Source organism: Epinephelus fuscoguttatus, linkage group LG22 (genome assembly GCF_011397635.1).
Source record: "Epinephelus fuscoguttatus linkage group LG22, E.fuscoguttatus.final_Chr_v1".
NCBI lineage: Eukaryota > Metazoa > Chordata > Actinopteri > Perciformes > Serranidae > Epinephelus > Epinephelus fuscoguttatus.
Window position 1 is genome coordinate 14,525,222 of NC_064773.1, and position 7,437 is coordinate 14,532,658.

Genomic DNA, 7,437 nt, shown 5'->3' on the forward strand with positions numbered 1-7,437 from the left:
ATATTTACACCAATATCACATTTATGAAGTGGATAACATAACAAAATAAAATACCAACTAAATATTATAAATAATATAATGGAAATTACTGTCCTCCGGTGTCAAATCCCTATTCTGAAAAAAATCCAAAGACTTATGACATCACTTCCTACTGTCCATCCTACTCCCTGAAGAACTGTAACTGAAGACACTTGGTAACTCTGCTGCCACTCTTCAAATGTTGGAAATGTTATCATTTATCTCATGATTTCATGTGAGGCTTTTAGTTGGTGTCACTGGTATGACTTATTTTATGACAAGGGAAATGTAAAAAATGATAATATAACTGCATTAAATTACATATTTTAGTGAGTTTAGCATGATTAGCAACATGTGGCTTGAGGTACTGTAGCTGCTATTTTGTGAAATACAGATTTCATGACAACTGTCACTGGTGTTACCATGAGGAGCAGTAACACCAGTGATGACGAGTAACACCAGTGACTATCTTGTTTAAATATGCTTTAGTAAAGGCTTATAAAGACGTTGTTATGCATAAACTAGCTCATTAGTACCCATTTCTTGTTAATAATTTCCTGTTATCTTTATTGTTATTGTTCCTTTTGTCAGGTATGGCCAAATTAAGTGCAGCAGAAAAGCAGAAATGTTACAGAGAGCGTAGGGATGCAGGTCACGAGCACAGAGCAGAGTACCTACGGAAAAGGAAACAGAGCTATGCCAAAGACATTGAGATGAAGAAGAGGAGGAAAATGAATCAATCAATGAATCAATCAATTCATTTGTCAAGATGAATATGTCAGTCTAAATGAGTCCACTCCTCCCAGTCATAATAATACCCACATTCCTCGAGGCAGCAGCCGAGGAGGGGGAGTTGCAGCCATTTTTAACTCTAGTCTGTTAATCAGTCCTAAACCTAAACTAGATTATAATTCATTTGAAAGCCTCGTTCTTAGTCTTTTACATCCGACCTGGAAAACCTCACAGCCACTTTTATTTGTTATAATGTACCGTGCTCCTGGCCCGTATTCTGAATTTTTATCTGAATTCTCAGAGTTTTTATCCAGTTTAGTTCTTAAATCAGATAAAGTTATTATTGTAGGCGATTTTAACATTCATGTCGACGTTGATAATGACTCCCTGGTGTTGGGAATAGAATGATTTTATGTGTTTTACTATCAGTTGTGTTTCACTATATAAGTTTTAGATATGTGAACAATGAGAATACTGAGATGATTTCAGCTGATCTGAATGTGTTTGCTTTGCAGAAGTGGAGAAGTACAGGAGAGGAAGAGACATGAAGTCTGAGGAGCACATATCGCAATGCTTAGATAATTAGTTTCATATATGGTAAAAAGAATAGAAAGTGATGTACAGATAGTAAGGTACAGCACGTGTAGGGAGTTGTGTTGTTCTCTTGTCTTTCAAAACAGGAACCACGCCCCAACCGCCAGCGGGAAGGAGTCAGATTAACACGAGGCAGGGGCATGGTGTGGTGAAGGAGGAAGTGGAACTGCCAATGAGAAGAGGACAACGCCTTGCGTGCACAATGACACTCTGTTACGCTCAAATATACTGGGTCAGGGAAAGGACAGGAGGTCAGACTTCGTGAACTGACACACCTTTGTTGTTCGTCAGGGACGTGAAGTTGAGACCCAGAGCTCTGTAATTTTATTCCTTTACTGCTTAATAAACTACATTAACTGAGACAGAATATCTTCTCCTATTGCTTCATTAAAGAACACGCAGGACTGAGCTCACACATAACACATTAGAGAGTAGGATGAGACTCTTAGTCCAACACTGGCTACCGCGTTTATCTCATTATTAGACTCCATTGGCTTCAGTCAGGGTGTACATGAACCTACTCATTGTTTTAACCATACCCTCGATCTAGTTCTGACGTATGGAATTGAAATTGATAACCTAAAAGTCTTTCCACAGAATCCCTCGCTATCGGATCATTATCTGATTACTTTTGATTTCTTTTTACTCGATTACACGCCACTCAGCAACAGTTACTATACTAGATGTTTATCAGATAGTGCTGTCGCAAAACTTAAGGAAAAGATTACTTCGTCGTTAAATTCAATACCAATACCTTCAGTAACAGAGGTTTCCCGTGCCGACTTTAACCTCTCCCGAATTGAACATTTTGTTGATAGCACTGTAGGCTCGCTACGAACAACGCTCGACTCTGTAGCTCCTCTTAAAAAGAAGTTAAAAAAGCAAAGAAAGTTCGCTCCTTGGTATAACTGTCAAACCCGTAAGTTAAAACAAATATCGCGAAAATTTGAAAGGAATTGGCGATTAACCAAACTGGAAGAATCTCATTTAATCTGGACAGACAGTCTCAAAACTTATAAGAGGGGCCTCCGCAATGCCAGAGCAAACTATTACTCAGCTCTAATAGAAGACAATAAGAACAACCCCAGGTTTCTTTTCAGCACTGTAGCCAGGCTGACTGAGAGTCAAAGCTCTATTGAGCCTTGTATTCCCTTAGCCCTTAGCAGTAATGATTTTATGAGCTTTTTTAATGACAAAATTCTAACTATTAGAGGCAAAATTCATGACCTCCTGCCCTCAGATAGTACCTATCTAACCTCAAACACAGCTGTAAAATCTAATATATATTTAGATTTATTCTCAAAAATTTCTCTTCAAGAATTGACTGCAGTGATTTCTTCATCCAAATCATCAACGTGTCTCTTAGACCCCATCCCAACTAGGCTACTTAAGGAGGTCTTTCCTTTAGTTAACACTCATATATTAGATATGATCAATATATCCTTATTAACAGGCTATGTACCACAGTCTTTTAAGATAGCTGTAATTAAACCTCTACTAAAAAAGCCCACCCTGGATCCAGAGGTGTTAGCCAACTATAGACCAATATCAAATCTTCCCTTTATGTCAAAGATCCTTGAGAAAGTAGTCGCAGACCAGCTGTGTGATTTTCTCCAGGATAATAATTTATTTGAGGAATTTCAGTCAGGATTTAGAGTGCATCATAGCACTGAGACAGCTCTAGTTAAAATTACAAATGACCTTCTGATTGCTTCAGACAAAGGACTCGCCTCTGTACTTGTTTTATTAGATCTTAGTGCGCATTTGACACAATTGACCATCAAATTCTGCTGCAGAGACTGGATCACTTAATTGGCTTAAAAGGTTCAGCACTAAGCTGGTTTAAATCTTATTTATCTGATCGCTTTCAATTTGTTGACGTCGCAATGAACCATCCTTACGCATCAAAGTTTGTTTTGGAGTTCCGCAAGGTTCTGTGCTCGACCAATCCTGTTTACTCTATATATGCTTCCTTTAGGTAACATCATTAGAAATCACTCTATAAATTTCCATTGTTATGCGGATGATACTCAGTTGTATTTATCAATGAAGCCAGAAGAAAGCAATCAATTCACTAAACTCCATAATTGCCTTAAAGACATAAAAACTTGGATGAGCACCAATTTCCTGATGTTAAATTCAGACAAAACTGAAGTTATTGTTCTTGGCCCCAAACAACTCAGAGACTCTTTATCTGATGACATAGTTTCTCTAGATGGCATTGCTCTGGCCCCTGCCACTACCGTAAGAAACCTCGGAGTAACATTTGATCAAGATTTGTCTTTTAATTCTCATTTAAAGCAAACCTCACGGACTGCATTTTTTCATCTGCGTAATATTGCGAAAATTAGGCCTATCCTGACCCGAAAAGATACAGAAAAATTGGTCCTCGCTTTTGTTACCTCAAGGCTGGATTATTGTAACTCTCTATTATCAGGTAGCTCTAGTAAGTCCTTAAAAACTCTCCAGCTAATTCAGAATGCAGCAGCACGTGTACTAACAGGAACTAAGAAACGCGATCATATCACTCCTGTTTTAGCTTCTCTGCACTGGCTCCCTGTAAAATCCAGAATTGAATTTAAAATCCTACTGTTAACTTATAAAGCTCTAAATGGTCAAGCTCCGTCATATCTCAGAGAGCTCATAGTGCCTTATTATCCCACCAGAACACTGCGCTCTGAGAACGCAGGGTTACTCGTGGTCCCTAAAGTCTCCAAAAGTAGATCAGGAGCCAGAGCCTTTAGCTATCAGGCTCCTCTCCTGTGGAATCATCTTCCTGTTACGGTCCAGGAGGCAGACACCGTCTCCACATTTAAGACTAGACTTAAGACTTTCCTCTTTGATAAAGTTTATAGTTAGGGCTGGCTCAGGCTTGTCCTGTACCAGCCCTTAATTAGGCTGACTTAGGCCTAGTCTGCCGGAGGACCCCTCTATAATACACCGGGCACCTTCTCTCCTTCTCTCTCTCTCTCTCTCTCTCTCTCTCTCTCTCTCTCTCTCGTATCCTATTACTGCATCTAGCTAACCCGGCCATTCTGGATGTCACTAACTCAGCTTCTTCTCCGGAGCCTTTGTGCTCCACTGTCTCTCAGATTAACTCATATCACAGCGGTGCCTGGACAGTGTGACGTGTGTGGTTGTGCTGCTGCCGTGGTCCTGCCAGATGCCTCCTGCTGCTGCCATCATTAGTCATTAGTCATACTTCTACTGTTATTATACACATATGACTATTGTCACACATGTGTACTGCCAGGTATTAATACATACTTTCAACATATTGTACCGCAGTAACCAGAACTATAACTATAATATTATTACTTTCAACAATGTTGTTGTAAGCTACTGTCATTACCTGCATCTCTCTCTCTCTCTCTCTCTCTCTCTCTCTGTGTCATATGGATTACTGTTAATTTATCATGTTGATCTGTTCTGTACGACATCTATTGCACGTCTGTCCGTCCTGGAAGAGGGATCCCTCCTCAGTTGCTCTTCCTGAGGTTTCTACTGTTTTTTTTTTCCCCGTTAAAGGGGTTTTTTTGGGGAGTTTTTCCTTATCCGCTGCGAGGGTCTTAAGGACAGAGGGATGTCGTATGCTGTAAAGCCCTGTGAGGCAAATTGTGATTTGTGATATTGGGCTTTATAAATAAAATTGATTGATTGATTGATTGATTGATTGATTTTAAATGATTGTGGTATTAGGAACACATGAGTTTGACAACATAGCCTACCTTTAATAGTAGTATAAGCAGCACAGAGTAAGTAAGTAAGTAAGTAAGTAAGTAAGTAAATAAATAAATAAATAAATAAATAAATAAATAAATAAATAAATAAATAAATAAATAAATAAATAAATAATAACTTTATTTATAGGGGCGGCACGGTGGTGTGGTGGTTAGCACTCTCGCCTCACAGCAAGAGGGTTGCCGGTTCGATCCCGGGTGTGGGAGCCCTTCTGTGCGGAGTTTGCATGTTCTCCCCGTGTCAGCGTGGGTTCTCTCCGGGCACTCCGGCTTCCTCCCACAGTCCAAAGACATGCAGATTGGGGACTAGGTTAATTGGTAACTCTAAATTGTCCGTAGGTGTGAATGTGAGCGTGAATGGTTGTTTGTCTCTATGTGTCAGCCCTGCGATAGTCTGGCGACCTGTCCAGGGTGTACCCTGCCTCTCGCCCGATGTCAGCTGGGATAGGCTCCAGCCCCCCCGCGACCCTCAAGAGGATGAAGCGGTTAGAAGATGAATGAATGAACTTTATTTATATAGCACCTTTGAAAACAAAAGTTTACAAAGTGCTTTGACAAACAAAACAAACGCAGGATATCTATAGCAACAGAGAGTCAAAACAAACGAATAGAAGGATAAAAAGAAAAAATTGCATAATGACAATAGAATAACAAAGAATAAACAATTACAAGGAATAGAATAAAATAAATAAAAAGAAGAATAAACAAAAAGAATAAATAAAAAGACGACATCACATAAAGGCAAGTCTATAAAAATGGGTTTTAAGAAGAGATTTAAAAGATGTTACTGATTCTGCAAGCCTTATCTCCTCAGGCAGGTCGTTCCAAAGTCGAGGGGCCCTGATGGAAAAAGCGCGGTCGCCTTTAGATTTAAGTCTCGACTTTGGAAAGGCCAGGAAGGCCCTGCCCGAGGATCTAAGGCTGCGTGCTGGCTCATATGGGGTCAACATTTCTGCTATGTGACTTGGGGCCAGACCCAGACGGGCTTTAAAAGTGATCAGTAAAATCTTAAAATCAATTCTAAAACGCACAGGGAGCCATTGGAGGGAAGCCAGGATTGGGGTGATGTGATGCCATCTGTTAAAACCAGTAAGAAGCCTAGCTACTGCGTTCTGGACCAGTTGGAGGCGGCAGAGTGATTTATGGTTCATGCTAGAGAGGAGTGAGTTACAGTAATCGAGTCTGGAGAAGATGAATGCGTGGATTGTTTTTTCTAAGTCAGAATGTGGGAGCATGGGTTTGATTTTGGAGATAGTTCTTAACTGATGGAAGCAGGACTGGACAACTTTATTGATATGAGGTTGGAAGTTGAGGTCTGGATTGAATATTACTCCTAAGTTTCTGGCTGCGGATTTGACGTTAACAGACAGGGGACCAAGGCTATTTTCAGTGGGACTGGTGGAGTTTGGGGGAGTGAACAGTATGATTTCGGATTTGGAGTTATTGAGTTGAAGAAAGTTTTGGGCCGTCCAACAGTTGATATCGTTGAAACAATCTAACACAGCAGCTAGGCTTCTTGGGTCATCCGGTGTCAGCGGGAGGTATATCTGTGTGTCATCCGCATAGCAATGGAAAGACACGTTGTGGCGGCAGATGATCTGACCGAGCGGAAGCATATAAATAGAAAATAAAATTGGACCTAAAACTGAACCTTGAGGTACACCACAGGTATATCTGAGTTTTCGAGGATGTGTAATTACCTATGGTGACCGCAAAAGTTCTATCTAAACGGTAAAGGTATAAATAATTAATATTGAATGAATCAGTTGCTCTTGTGTCACTGGTGTTTTATTGTGTCACTGGTGTTACTGTGTGTATTTTCAGTCATGTGAAATCAAAAGTGTTCAAATTTTGCTTCATTCAAGAGTCAGGATTTTAAGGATAATGTTACTATCATTACATTTTTGTGACTGTCCTTCAAATATTGTTGTTTTGTTTTTCACAAACCTGATTAAAATAAATAAATAAATGCAAAATCTCACTTTTTTTTGGTAATATCATTATCCTACTGTGCCTCTGAATATATGTTCAGAATAGTTTGAGAAATAATATTTCTAAAAATCCTTAAATATTAAATAAGTTACGAGGCAACAAAAGATGGCACATGGGTTTTTTAAAAGTAAATGTACAATAAAAATAAAAATTGATTAAGCTCTCATTTATATGGATTCATGAAGCCAAAGGGTTGGCCAATATTGTAACTTAAGTTTAAACAGCAAAGGCGAGCGGAGGCGGTGACATCATCAAGTTCGCTGCTGTTCCAAAAGCAGAAATGACTGTAGTCCGAATTTGGGATGTCCACAGGTCCGAACTGCTGAACTCGAGTAGAGAAACGCCTACAGTGTGTGTGTGT